This window comes from Phascolarctos cinereus, unplaced genomic scaffold, assembly GCF_003287225.1.
Source record: "Phascolarctos cinereus isolate Bilbo 61053 unplaced genomic scaffold, phaCin_HiC Scaffold_4;HRSCAF=312, whole genome shotgun sequence".
Classification (NCBI taxonomy): Eukaryota; Metazoa; Chordata; class Mammalia; order Diprotodontia; family Phascolarctidae; genus Phascolarctos; species Phascolarctos cinereus.
In genome coordinates, this window is record NW_027555847.1 from 197955546 (window position 1) to 197971568 (window position 16023).

Here is a 16023-nt window from a genome sequence, read left to right on the forward strand (position 1 = left end):
TTTCTCATGTATAGTTAAGCTAAGATGTGCAGGTTAGGTCACCCTGGACTCTATCCTTCAGCTGCATTTCTCTTCAGCAGATATTATTCAATTGTCTCCTGCATTTATTAGGGAAGTACTGAATAGTCTTGTGTTACTTAAATGTCCTTTCCTTTGTATTTGAAGGTCTTTCTCATCAATACTTGCAGAGCTTGTTGTTTCTGAATTGAATGTTAAATTTAACCACTGTGTATTCTGGAGTTTCCACCCTCCTGTTTTTTTTTTTTCATCTGGAGGCAATCAGTAAATTCTTTCAATCTGAATTCCCTTGTTATGTTCAGAAGTTTTGAGAAGTTCTATCCTATTATTTCTGTCATTTTAGTGCTTAGGTTTTTCATCTTGTCATCTTCTTCTAGGGTACTATGATTCTTAGGTTGTCTCCATGCATCCTGTCTTCAAGATTGGGATGTTTTGCTTGGATAGTGAACATATTTTTCTTTTAATGCTATTTTTATAGCAATAAATTTCCATTTCAAGAAAGCTTATATAATAAATATTATGTGTTGTGTTAAGAGCTGTCCATCTTTTCTTTGCTTCCTTGTAAGTTTTCTTTTGTTCTCTGCTGTGCACTTTTTACTTTGTTCTTTTTCCCCCTCTTCCTCCTTTCCTCCCCCAGGGATACAATTAAGTGTGGATATATGTATGTGTAGACATAGATATATACATACACATATGCTTATATACATATGCATACATATATAGAGACATATATTTTCCCTAAAAAGTTCTGCTCCTAGGGGTAGAGCCAAGATGGCTGAGTAAAAGCAATGATTTGCTTGAGCTGTCCCCCAGACTCCTCCAAATACTTGTAAAATAGCCGCTAAACAAATTCTGGAGCAGCGGAACCTACAAAAAGACAGAGTGAAACAAATTTCCAGCACAATGCAACCAATATGGTTGATTAGAAAGGTCTGTCACACTGGTCTGGGAGAGAAACGTAGTTCAGTGTGGGGGCACAAGCAAATACCAGGCCTTAGAAAACCTAGAGCAGGCCTCAGAGGACTGAATCTCAAGCAGCTGTGGCACTTTCCAGACTTCTCAATCCACAAATGCCAAAGACAACTTAGAAGGTCAGTGGGAAAAGTCTGTGACTGTAGTGAGAGAGAAGTTCAGTCCCAGCCCCAGTCCCTGTACAGTCCTGGGGTCGTGGGTGCTTCCTGAGTTCAGGTTGAGGGAGAATTGATTGGCTGATCAGAGGGGGATTGCAGTGATCTCTTTGCTGATGCTGAGGCAGGATCCTTTTGCTTTGCCTGTGCTTGGATCTATAGTCATAGTTCTGGATGGCTGTCCTGGGGTGAGTGGCATGGTGAAGCTTGTGGCAGCAATAGAGGGAATCGTCCTCACAGTTCCAAGGCAGAATAGAGTGCTTGTGGTCACTCAAGAACGGAACACAGGCCAGGAAAGGAGTAAACACCTGACCCTTGATCAGACCACGCTGGAAGAACTGAAAACTGACAGGTCCCTAGAAGTATCTGAAAACAGCTGCACAAAACCCCAAAGCTTGGGACAGTTTGTTCTCCACAGACTGCTACCTTAACAATGAGTTTGAAACTCGAATAATTGGCTGGGATCATGAACAAACTGTGCAAAAAAAAGTCAGACCATAGAATCTTTCTTTGGTGACAAAAAAGATCAAAATGTACAACCAGAAAAAGAAAAGGCAAAGCTCCTACATCCAAAGCCTCAAGAAAATAGATGAATCAGTCTAAGGCAAAAGGATTTTGACAAGCAAGTAAGAGAAGTAGAGGAAAAACTGGGAAGAGAAATGAGAGTAATATAAGAAAATCATGAAAAACTAGTCAGCAAGTTGCTAATGGAGACCCAAAAAAATACTGAAGAAAATAACTGCTTAAAAAATAGCCTACCCCAAATGGCAAAAGAGATCCAAAAAACCGATGAGGAGAAGAATGCCTTCAAAAGCAGAATTGGCCAAATGGAAAAGGAAATTCAAAAGCTCACTGAAGAAAATACTTCCTTAAAAATTAGAATGGATGGGCAGCTAGGTGGCACAGTGGATAAAGCACCGGCCCTGGAGTCAGGAAGGCCTGAGTTCAAATCCAGTGTCAGACCAGACCTTTGACTTGGTAGCTATATGACCCTGGGCAAATCGCTTAACCCCAATTGCATTTTCCAAAAAAAAAAAATTATAATAGAGCAATTGGAAACTAGTGACTTTATGAGAAATTAAGACACTGTAAAACAAAACCAAAAGAATGAAAAATAGAAGACAATGTGAAGTACCTCATTGGAAAAACAATTGACCTCAAAAATAGATCCAGGAGAGATAATTTAAAAATTATTGGACTGTCAGAAAGCCATGATCAAGAAAAGAACCTAGAAATAATCTTTCAAGAAATTATCAAGGAAAACTGCCCTGATTTCAAAGGAAAACTCCTAGGAATATTGTAGCCAAATTCCTGAGTTCCCAGGTCAAGGAGAAAATATTGTGAGAAGCCAAAAAAAAACAATTCAAGTATCGTGGAAACACAATCAGGTTAACATAAGATTTAGCAGCTTCTACATTAAGGGACTGGAGAGTTTGGAATATGATATTCTGGAGCACGAAGGAAATAGGATTGCAGCCAACAATCACCTACCCAGCAAAACTGAGTATCATCCTTCAGGGGAAAAATAAATATTCAATGAAATAGAGGACACTCCAGCATTCTTGATGAAAAGACCAGAGCTGAATAGAAAATTCAACATTAAAATACAAGACTTGAGAAACATGAAGAAGTAAGCAGGAAAGAGAAATCATAAGGGACATATTAAGGTTGAACTGTTCACATTTGTACATGGAAAGATGATATTTGTAACTCATGAGACCTTTGTCAGTATTAGGGCAGTTGGAGAGAAAAATTATATGTACAGATAGATTGATAGATAGAGGGCACAGGGTGAGTTGAAGATGAATTGATTATATCTGGAGAATAAAATTAAGGAGTGAGAGAGGATTAAAGTAAGAGAAGGAGAAAGGTAGAGGCAGAATGGGGCAAATTCTCTCTCATAAAACAGATAAGAAAAGGCTTTTACAGTGGAGGGAAAGTGGGGGAAGGTGAGAAGGAATGAGTGAATCTCATTCTCATTGGATTTGGCTTAAGGAGAGAATAACATTTATTCAGATATGTAAAGCTATCTTACCCTACAGGAAAATATATGGGAAGAGGATAAGAGAGTGGGGGGATGGTAGAGGTGAAAGCAATTGGCAGAGGGGGTAATCAGAAGCCAACAGTTCTGAGGAGGGATAAGGTCAAAAGAGAGAATAGAGGAAATGGGGACAAGATAGGATGAAGAGAAATATAGTTTTCCATAGCATGACTATTATGGAAGTGTTTTGCATGACTACACAAGTATAACCTGTATCAAATTCCTTGCCTTCCCAATGAGGGTGGGTGGGCAGGGAGGAAGGGAGAAAATTTAGAACTCAGAGTTTTAAAAAAAATGTTAAAAAGTATTTTCACATGCAACTGGGAAATAAGATATACAGGCGATGGGGTATAGAAATCTATCCTGTCTTACAGGAAAATAGAAGAGGAAGGGGTTAAGAGAAGAGGGGGAGACAGAAAGGAGGGCACATTAGGCAAAAAGATATTCAGAATGCATGCTGCATTGGTGTTGGGGTAGGATGAGATGAAGAGAAAATTTGCAACTCAAAATCTTGTGGAAGTGAATGTTGAAAACCAAAATAAATTAAAAAAAAAACAATAAAAAACAAATTCTGCTCCTGATCTTCGTTTTTACATTTGTGCTTATCTCTTTTTTCCTATCCCTCCTGACTCATCTACTTTACTTCCACCCACTAGCTTGCCCTCCTGTTATTTAACCTACCACCCCTCCAAGGATCCCTCCCTTATCCTCTCATTCCCATATATCTGAACACCCTTCTTTACCACCTAAACTTATTCTCTCTCCTCTAGAGATCCCTCCCTTATCTCTCCCCCTCCCTATTCCCTTAACATCTTATTCCTTTCTGAATTCATAAGACTTTTGCACTCTTCTAGATATACATGTATTGTTACCTCTTGAACCCATTCCTGATTGAAAGTAGGTTTCCAGAACTAACAGTCCTCCTCCCACATCTAATTCCTCTGTGTCAGTTCTTCCTCTTGCACCTCATTTGTATAATTACTCTTTTTAGCTATTCCTGAATGGTTTTAATTTTTAAAGTCAAATCATACTCAAGTCTACCTCAATCTTTCTTATGAACTACCCAATTACTAATGACAATCTTAGACGTGTTTTACATTTTATATACATAAAAGTTCTCTTATTGAATTGCTTGTAATTGGTCTTTGTTATGTAACTTTCTTATTTACCTTATGTTTCTCTTGGCTCTTGTATGTCAAATCATCTATTAAGTTCAGTTTTTTTTTTAAGCAAAGTCCTGAAAGTCTGACAGTTCATTAAATGTCCATTTTTTCATTCAGGATTATGCTTAATTTTGCTGGGTATGATATTGTTGGCCAGAACCCCAGTTCTTTTGCTCTTTGATATATAGTTTTCCAAGACCTACAGTATTATTGGTTATTTTGTTTGTTTTTGTTTTGTTTTTGCTTCTTTTCTTCTAAATTGTCCTTTACTTCTGTGTATTTGCATTCCTAATCAGTTGTTCTCTCTTTTATTTCCTTGGTGAGAATTGCCATTCCAGATTTCAGGTTTTTTAAAATTTTTATTCTGCCCATTATTTATTCTCTGCAAGCCATTAATCCTATTTTATCCACTCAGAAACAGCATGTTGTGATTTCATATTCTCCTCAAATTCCCCAGGGTCTCTGTCTCACCAAGGGTTTTGGATCATTTTCCTTTGTTTTGCAATATTTCTTCATAGATATGTGAACTCATTTCCTCAATCTGGAGGCCATATTTCCTTCTGTTGTTATTGTTTTTATTATTCATTTATCTGTTTATATTCCAAATCTTTAATTTTTCTTCTTGAAATTGTTGGTAATTTTAGGCTCCATCCTATTTCTCCTTTTATTTCTCATTTTCTGACTCTCTCTCTCTCTTTTGATTGTGGTTTCTTTGTGGGTTCCTACCCTGCTGAGCAATTTATGATTCACCATCCTAGGTCTGTGTTCCAAGTAACTTTCATTTGGTCAGAACTGGTCCTAATTGTATGCTGTGCTCATTCCTCAGGTTTGGTGGTGTTACACAACCTTCTGTGCTTCCCTTTCTATTCACCCCCCCCAACACATGGTATCCTATACTGTTCTCTCACTTTCTTAACTCTTTGGCCAGGTACAGGCAGTTAAGAGATTTTTACTGCTGTTGCTTTAGAGTTGTCTCTCCTGAGACTGGCAGTTCAGAGTTTTGTAGCATTGATGCTATGGAGTATTGGGCCTTGGCAAGCTTTTTTCTGAGGGTCCTTGTCAATTTGTCTATCTGTCACAGCCAAGTCAGATTTCCACAGCCTAGATTGTGGGGGTTGGTTTTCTTGTAAGCCTGTACTGAGTCCTTGACTCTGCTAATGTAGCCTTGCCTGGTAGTTTGCGAGATAGTGGAGGGTTGCTGAGTGAACTTGGGATCAGTAAACATCAGTTTGTGCTTTGTTGTTATTTTTTAGCCTTTTGGATTCTATGTGTCTCAGATCATGGAGAAAACTGAAATGGTTTTATTTTTGGCGCTTAATTTCTATTTTGGAGAGGTTTGAAAGATTGTGGTAATGAGAGAAAATGTCTAGATCTCCATGTTGCTCATGTGACTTGGAAGTACCAAAATTATTGTAGTGATAATATATCAATGTAAATCATAGAATATCACAATCTGTCAAAAATTGAATTTGGGGATCATCCAAAGTATATTACAGCAAACATTGTATTTAAAAAGAGTAATTATATGGGAAAAAACCATCTTTGAGAATGTCACCAAAGTGAATATAAGTAATGGAGCAAAGGTATCCAAGTGTGTGAGACATTAGATCTAAGGTGGCTGCTACTGGTCTTCTACTCCATCTATATACCACAGCCAGAGTACAGTCCTTCACATGTGTTTTTATGACACATAAACTAAATTCCATTTAGAAGAATAATTAAGTTACAAAAGAAAGTATGAGCCACTCTAAAAACTCCATTAGCATAATTGTAATCCTAAATACATCTTATGAGATTTCCAGCTAGATTGTTCATATAGAATTCCTAGTTTCACTATAGCAATTCAGTTTCACGTAAAGGTGAAGGCAAAATGGAGTAAAATAGAGATATTAGAAAACTAACTACTCCAATAAGCTAAAGTATAGAATAAATTACTGAGTCAACGTGTGTTTGCACATTGTACACTTTTCATTTTAGCTTTTTTAATGGTTCAAATACATTTACAAAGTGTGTATTTTTAGTGTTGATAATTCCACTACATCATAGCTCCTATACTTCATCTAAGTCCTCACCTAGAAATAGTTAAGTAGAGGTAAGAAGAAGGTAGGGCATTTTTATGTAAAAATATTTCCTACATTTTGTAGTTCAGGTTTATAATATTAGAATTCTGTGGGAAAGGTTTTACAGTCTTCTTCATTCCAGGAACCAGTCCTTGTCACTATAAGACATGAATTTGTTTTTCTTTTCTCATAAGGCTTTTACAATGCAAATTCATTACCAAAGTGATGTTCCATTTAGTTGCTTACAAATAGTACTTACGTGCTGTAGCTGTATGATCTTTTTGATAGTTTGTAGTTGACAATCATTCCCTCTATGATTAAAGCAGGCTACACTAAGGGTTTTCTTGGCTATTGTAGTTGAGTATCACCATCTCATTGATCTAGTCAGAATTGGAATACAATTACCTAATTCATTACTTTAAAATGATTTCTGGAATGCAATAACAATGAATGATAGAAGGGATGAATAAAGTGAGTTCATACGGAGAAATAAGTGTAGAACTTCCAACAACACTTAACTGAGAATCATTACTCTCCATCATGTACTTTGATTTTCTCTACTCAATCCTACTTGTTACTTCTTGAATATGACACATCATATCCAGACATTGTGACTTTACAAGCTCTCTCTAATGTTCAGAATGTTGTCCCTCCTTGTCTCTTATTCTTGGAATCCCCAGTTTCACTTGAGGCTCAACTCTAGTCCTGAGTTCTATACAAATGCTTTCCTGATTCCCCTGAGGTTCTAATGCTTTATTATACCAGAATTTAATTTATGTTTACTTATCTCTATACACATTTTCCTCTCCTTCCATAACTCCTCCCAACCCCCAAACCCTACCCATAGAAGCTCATTGAGACACCTAGCATGGCATGTTTTAGGCTCTTATAAGATGCTTTTTAGGAGTAGCAAGGTTGAGCAGTAGATAGAGCACTAGGCCTGGAATCAGGAAGACCTCAGTTCAAATCTTGCCTCAGACACTTTCTAGCTGTGTGATGATAGGCAAGTTACTTAACTTTATTTGCCTAGGTTTCCTCATTTGCAAAATTAGCTGGAGAAGGAAATGGCAAAGTACCCCAGTATCTTTGCTAAGAAAACTCCAAATGGGGTCACGAAGAGTAGAACATGACTGAAATTGCTGAATAACAACAAAGATAATTGTTGAGTTGAATCCAATTTAATTGAACTGAACTTAATTGAACTGGAACTATGCCCTCTTATTGTAGTTTCTGAAGATACCACTAAGGTGTTGCCTAGAGTGCAAATGATAGTAACTTTCCTTTCCTGCCCCTAAGTCAACCCACATCATTAATAGTGTAGGAAACAATATACACTTGAAGACAAACTGAAATTGATTTACTCAATGTTTCCCTTATATAACATCCCCTTGTATCCATATATATATATTTTTAAAGAGTTCTCCTCAATACCTGGACTCTACCTCTCTTTCTGTCAATCTGTCAAATATTGGATGGGGATCACCCAAAGCATATTACATCAAAGGCTGGATATAAAAGACTGATTTTACAGGAAAAACATCTTGAGAATGTCACCAAAGCAAGTATAATTAATGTAGCAAGTGTACCCAAGGGTGTGAGACATTAGGTCTAAGATAGCTTCATTTCTTCCTCTTTGAATTGCTAGACTCATTCCAGACTCAATTGAAGTGTGACCTCCTCCATGATACTTCTTTTGATGCATTACCTACCTCCCCACTAGTTCATGCTTTTATTTTTATTTTGTACTAAGTTATATGTTTCCATCATAAGATGCCATGGTTATACAATCAGGTACTCATAGTGGAAAGGGAACTTGGATGCCATATAAATCCAACTCTCTCATATTGCAGATGAAGAAGCTAAGCATCAGAGAGTTAAGTGACTTGCTCAAGGTCATGTCACTAGCAAATGGCAGAACTCTTTGGGGAAGAGACTTTTTAATTTTTGGTTTTGTATCTTCAGTACCTAGTAGACTAACTATATATGTCATAGTAGTTTTTTAATGATAATAAATAATAATAATAGTATTAATATCAAACATTTAAAAATAAATAAGTAAATAAATAATATAATATTTAAATATAATTAAGTAGTTAGGAAATACGATTAATTTTAATCTGATATAAGAGTTATATTATGTTTCTTATTTCTTCTATTTAAATAATCTTATATTTATGAAACACTGCTATCCCTGCTCCCCACTGCCTAATGGCCTGGTGTATTATATTTCACTAGTCCCTCAGGGTTCTCTAATGCCATTAATGGGTGGGAGGGGTCTCCAGGCTCTTTGAAAATGACTCAAGTCCCACCTTAAGTATAAGAGAGGTCCACTATACTAAAGACATTGGACCGCTAGATCATACAGGATTTTAAAAAAATACTTCAGAAGCATAATAAGATATTCCAGCTTATCCCTCCAAAACTTGTGGTTTAATTTCCTCCCCATCCCCTTCACTCTTCTGGAAAGGTGAATGAAATTAAATTTATAGTTTAGTTCAGTTCTTAGAGAGCACAGTCCTAAGTGCCCAAACCCTTGGATTTTCCTAGTTCCTCATAGATTCTCCTTGCCAGGCTCACTGGTTGTAATATCCCACCTACAATCCTGACTTCAAAGTGGCAAGGTCTGCCTGGTAATGATCACCACTAGAATCAGAGACTGAGAAGAACAATGGGCACACAAGAGAAACAAAGACACCCAGCCTCATTTCTTGGACTACAAGATTGGTGGAGGAAAGCCATCCCTTCCTCCTTTTTCTGTTCATGATCCCTATACTGTGTGTGATCTTCACCCTCTGGGCTCTTTAGGAAAGAGAGAGACTATTTCATTCTGCCCAATTTTAGAGTCACATTCTGCTCTATCTCAGAGCCAAAACTGGCTAATCCTACTCTAGTGGTATTTGAAAGTCAAATTTTCTATTCAGCTCTGGTCTTTTCATCAAGAATGCTTGAAAGTCCTTTATTTCATTGAATTTCCATTTTCCCCTGAAGAGTTATACTGAGTTTTGCTGAGTAGGTGATTCTTGGTTTTCATTCTGGATCCTTTGACCTCTGGAACTTCATATTCCAACCTCTCCAATTCCTTAGGGTAGAAGTTGCTTAATCTTGTGTTACCCTGATTGTGTTTCCACAGTACTTGAATTGTTTCTTTCTGGCTGCTTGAAACATTTTCTCCTTGACCAGGGAACTCTTGAAATTGGCTATAATATGAAAAACAAGTCAACAGCTTGCTAAAGGAGACCCAAAAAAATACTGAAGAAAATAACACCTTAAAAATAACCTAACCGAAATGGCAAAAGAACTCCAAAAAGCCAATGAGGAGAAGAATGCCCTAAAAAGCAAAACTGGCTGCATGGAAAAGGAAGTCCAAAAGCTTACTGAAGAAAATACTTCCTTAAAAATTATAGTGGAATATTTGGAAGCTAGTGTCTTTATGAGAAATCAAAACACTTTAAAACAAATCCAAAAGAATGAAAAAATAGAAAACAATGTGAAATATATCACTGGAAAAATAACTGACCTGAAAAATAGATCCAGGAGAGAGAATTTAAAAATTATTGGACTATCTGAAATCCATGATCAAAAAAAGAGACTAGACATCATGTTTCAAGAGATTATTAAGGAAAACTGCCCTGATATGCTAGAACCAGAGGGTAAAATAGAAAGGGAAAGAATCCTAGGATCATCTCCTGAAAGAGATCCCCAAAGGAAATCCCCTAGGCATATTATAGCCAATTTCAAGAGTTCCCAGGTCAAGTAGAAAATATTTCAAGCAGCCAGAAAGAAACAATTCAAGTATTGTGGAAACACAATCAGGGTAACACAAGATTTAGCAACTTCTACTCTAAGGGATTGGAGAGCTTGGAATACGAAGTTCCAGAGGTCAAAGGAGCCAGGGTGAAAACCAAGAATAATTCAAGAACTGTGGAAACACAATCAGGATAACACAAGATTTAGCAGCTTCTACATTAAAGGAATGCAGGGCATGGAATATAATATTCTGGAGGACAAAGGAGATAGGATTACAACCAAGAATCACCTACCCAGCAAAACTGAGTATAATCCTTCAGGGGAAAGAATGGTCATTCAGTGAAATAGAGGAGTTTCAGGCATTCTTGATGAAAAGACCAGAGATGATTAGAAAATTTGACTTTCAAATACAAGACTCAAGTGGAACATGAAGAGGTAAACAGGAAAGAGAAATCATAAGAGACCTATTAAAGTTGAACTGTTTACATTCCTAAATGGAAAGATGATATTTATAACTCATGAGACCTTTGTCAGTATTAGGGCAATTGGAAGGAAACAATTATATGTATGTAGATAGATAGATAGATAGATAGAGGGCACAGGGTGAGTTGAAGATTAAGGGGTCATACCTGGAGAATAAAATTAAGGGATAAGAGAGGATTATACTCAGAGAAGAAGAAAGGGAGAGGTAGAATGGGGTAAATTATCACACAACACACACACACACACACACACAGAAAAGAAAAGTCTCTTACAGTGGAGGGGAAACAGGGGAAAGTGAGACAGAAGGAGTGAATCTTATTCTCATAGGATCTGGCTTAAGGAGGGAATAACATACACATTCAACTGGGTATGTAGATCTGTCTGACCCTACAGGAAAATAGGGGGAGAAGGGGACAAGAGAGCAGGGGGATGATAAAGAGGAGGGCCAATTGGAAAGGGGGTAATCAGAAGCAAACAGTTCTGAGGAGGGAAAGGGTCAAAAGAAAGAATAAAATAAATGAGAGGGCAGGATAGGATTAAGTGAAATAGAGTTAGTTTTTCACAACATGTCTTCTGTGGAAGCGTTTTGCATAACTGCATATGTATAACCTATATTGAGTTGCTTGCCTTTTCAATGAGGGTGGATGGGGAGGGAGGAAGGGAGAAAATTTGAAACCTAAAGTTTTAAAAACATATGTTTAAAGAAAATGTTTTCACATGCTACTGGGAAATAAGAAATACAGGAAATGGGGTACAGAAGTCTATCCTGCCCTACAGGAAAATAGAAGGGGAAGGGGATAAGAGAAGGGGGGGAGAGATAGAAGAGAAGACAGACTAGGGAAAGGGACATTCATGCCAGAATGCATGCCATCTTGGGATGGATGGAGGGATGCGATGGGGTGAAAATTTGGAGCTCACAATCTTGTGGAAGTAAATAATGAAAACAAAAAATAAATATATTTATATTAAAAAAAAAAAAGAAAACTGGAAAAGAGTATGGTAGAAACCAGGCTTCGACCACAATCTCTTATCATGTACCAAAATAAATTCAAAATGGTTTCATGATTTAGATATAAAGGCTGATAATATAAACAAACTGGGAGAGCAAGGAATACTTTACCTATCAGATCTATGGAGAACAAAAGAATTCATGACCAAACAGGAGATAGAGAACATTAAGCAAAGCAAGATGGATAATTTTGATTTCATTAAGTTGAAGAGTTTTTGCACAAACACAGGTAATGCAACTAAGATTTGAAGGAAGGTAGAAAATTGGGAAAGAATTTTTGCAACCTGCCTCTCTGATAAGGGCCTCATTTCTAAAATATATAGAGAATTAAGTCGAATTTATAAGAATACAAGCCATTCCCCAATTGATAAATGGTCAAAGGATACGAACAGGCAGTTCTCAGATGAAGAAATTAAAGCCATCTATAGTCACATGAAAAAATGCTCTAAATCATTATTGATTAGAGAAATGCAAATCAAAACAACTCTGAGGTACCACATCACACCTATCAGATTGGTCAACATGACAAAACAGAAAAAAATGATAAATGTTGGAGAAGATGTGGGAAAATTGGAACACTAATGCGTTTTTAGTGGAGCTGTGAAATGATCCAACCATTTTGGAGAACAATTTAGAGCAGTGCCAAAAGGGATATAAAAATGTGCATACCCTTTGATCTAGCAATAGCACTTCTAGGGCTATATCCCAAAGAGATCATACAAATGGGAAAAGGACCCACATGTACAAAAATATTCATAGCAGCTCTTTTTGTGGTGGCAAAGAATTGGAAATGGAGAGGATGCCCATCAGTTGGGGAATGGCTGAGCAAGTTGTGATATATGAATGTAGTGGATACTATTGTGCTATAAGAAATGATGAGCAAGCAGTCTTCAGAAAAACCTGGAAAGACTTGTATGGTCTGATGCTGAGTGAAGTAAGCAGAACCAAGAGAACATTGTACATAATAACAGCCACGTTGTGTGATGACTAATATTGATGAACTTAACTATTCTCAGCAATACAAGAATCTAAGACATCTCCTGAGGCATTGTGATGGAAAATGCTATCCACATCCAAAGAAAGAACAATGGAAGGTGAATTTCTATCTTTTTTTTCTCTTCTGTTGAGTTTTGTTTCCTCTTTCTGATGTTTCCTCCTGTTGTTTTTAATTTTCACTTACAACATCACTAATGTGAAAATATTTTTAATAGGAATGTAAATGTATAATCTATATCAAATTATGTGCCATCTTGGGGAGGGTGCTGGGGAGGAAGGGGGAGAAAAAATTTAAACTCAAAAGCATATGGAAGTGATTGTTGATAAATCAACATAAATTAATAAATTAAATTTTGAAAAAATCATTTTTTGGCTCTTCCATGTCCTGAGACTGAAAGTTCTGTTTTTCTTGCAGGCTTTGGATGTATTTTGGCTTTGCTGTCTTTTGGTTGTATGTTTTGATCTTTTTTATCACTAAAGTAACATTCCAGATTCTGAGTTTTTTTTTCCTGTTTAGTCATGTTCCCAGCTAATTACTTAACTTTTTAACTCTTTGTTAAGGTACAGCTGTGCTTCCAGTGTGGCGGGTATACTGTCACAGGATTCAGGGATATTGTGTAACTGTCTTCAGAGATACTTCTAGGGACCTGTAAAATTTCAGTTCTTCTTTAGTGGCATGATATAAGGAGAGGTGTTAGCTCCTTTCTTGGCCCCTGCATTGTCTGTGAGTGACCACAAGCACTCTTTTCTGCCTTAGATCTCTGAGGAGGATTTTAACTGCACCACCACAAGCTCCGTGATGCCAGTGCTCCTCCTCACCCCTGGTCTACTACCCAGAATTGTGACCAAATTCAATCATGAGAAAAGCAAGAGAATCCTGCCTCAGCACCAGCAAAGAGGTCCCTGAAGTTTCCCTGTATTCAGCCACTCAATCCCCCCACAATCTGTAGGCCACGAGCTCTGGAAGCAACTGCTGCCACTATGGCTACCACCCTGGGGCTGTGCTAGGGCCAGGGCTAAACCCTGCTCCTCTCTCACCCAGGTACCACAAACCTTTCCCTCTGACCTTCTAAGTTGTCTTTGGCATTGATGGTTTGAGAAGTCTGCATACTGCCAGTTTCCTGTGATTCAGTCCCTTGAAGCCTGTTCTGGGTTTCCTCTGGCCCCTTCTTTTCTTTCATGGCCCATACTGAACTGTGCTCATTTCCCAGCCTGAAGCAACAGATCTTTCCTATCAATTATCCAGGTTGTCTTAGCCTGGGAATTTGTTTCTCTCCATCTTTTTTTAGGTTCTGGTGCTCTAGAATTTGTTTAGAGTCATTTTTTACAGGTATTTGGAGGGGTTTGGGGGAAATCTCACACAAATCACTAATTTTACTCCACCATCTTGCCTCCCCCACTCCCTCCCAATTACTCTCCAGAAAGGTTGGATCAATTCACAACTGCACCAACAATGCATTAATGTTCCAGTTTTCCCACATGTTCTCCAATATTTATCATTTTCCTTTTTTGTCATGCTAGCCAATCTGATGGGTGTGATGTGGTACTTCAGAGTTTTTTTAAATTTACTTTTCTCTAGTCAATAATGATTTAGAACTTTTTTTTTCATATGACTGCAGATAGCTTTAATTTCTTCTTCTGCAAACTCCTATTCGTATCTTTTGACCATTTATCAATTAGGGAATGACTTATATTCTTATAAATTTGATTTACTTCTCTGCATATTTCAGAAATGGGGCCATTTTCAGAGACACTGTAAAAATTCTTTCCCAGTTCTCTGCTTCCCCCCTAATCTTCATTTCATTGGTTTTGTTTGTGCAAAACCTTTTCTATTTAATGTAATGAAAATTATCCATTTTGCATTTCATAATGTTCTTTATCTCTTGTTTGGTCATAAATTCCTCCATTCTCCATAAATCTGACAGGTAGACTATTCCTTGTTCTCACAGTATGCTTTTAGTGTCAGCCTTTGTAGATAAATTGTGTACCCCTTTTCACTTCATTTTGGTGTATGGTGTGAGATTTTGGTCTATACCTAGTTTCTGCCATAGTCTTTTCCAGTTTTCCCAGCAATTTTTGTCAAATAGCGAGTTCTTATCCCAGTAGCTGGGGTCTTTGGGTTTATCAAACAGTAGATTATTATAGTCATTGACTACTGTGTCTTGCATACTTAACCTATTCCACTGATCTGTCAGTCTATTTCTTATCTGCTACTAAATAGTTTTAATGATTGCTGCTTTCTAATGCGCAATTTAAGATCTGGAATGACTATGCCATTTCCCCTAGCATTTCTTTTTATTATTTATCTTTATATTCTAGACCTTTTTGTTCTTCCACATGAATCTTATTATTTTTCTAGCTGTATAATATAATTTTTGGTAGTTTGATTAATATGGCATTGAATAAATAAATTCACTCAGGTAGAACTGTCATTTTATTATATTAGGTTGGCCTACCAATGAGCAACTGATGTTTTTCCAGTTATTTAAATCTTACTTTATTTGTGTGAAAAGTGTTTTGTAATTGTGTTCATATATTCCTGGGTTTATTTAGGCAAGTAGCCTCCCAAATATTGTATAATGTCTACAGTAAGTTTAAATGGGATTTCTCTTTCTATCTCTTGCTGTTGGGCTTTGTTAGTAATATACAGAAATGCTGATGATTTATGTGGGTTTATTTTATAGCCTGCAACTTTGCTAAAATTGTTTATTATTTCAAGCAGTTTTTTACTTGTGGTTGGGGCAGCTAGGTGGCACAGTGGATAGAGCTCCAGCTTTGGAGTCAGGAAGACTTGAGTTCAAATGCAGCTTCAGACACTTGATACTTACTGTGTGACCCTGGGCAAGTCACTTAACCCGAATTGCCTCACCAAAAAAAAAAGTCACAAAAAAGTAGTTTTTTACTTGATTCTCTAAGATTCTCTAAGTATATCATCACATCTTCTGCAAAGAGGAGTAGTTTAGTTTCTTCTTTGTCTATTCTAATTCCTTCAATTATTTTTTCTTCTCTTTTTGCTAAAGATAACATTTCTGCTACCTTGTTGAATAACAGCGGTGATAATGGACATCCTTGTTTCACTCCTGATCTTATTGCAAATGCTTGTAGCTTATTGCATATAATGCCTGCTAATGGTTTTAGGTAGATGTTACTTTTCATTTTAAGGAAGACTCCATTTATTTATATTTTCTCTAGTGTTTTCAATAGGAATGGGTGTTGTAGTTTGTCAAAAGCCTTTTCTGCATTTATTGAGAAGATCATTGGTTTCTGTTAGTTTTGTTGCTGATATAGTCAATTGTGCTGATAGTTTTTTTCTAATATTGAACTAGCTCTGCATTCCTGATATAAACCCTACCTGGCCATAGTGATAAGTTCTGGTGAT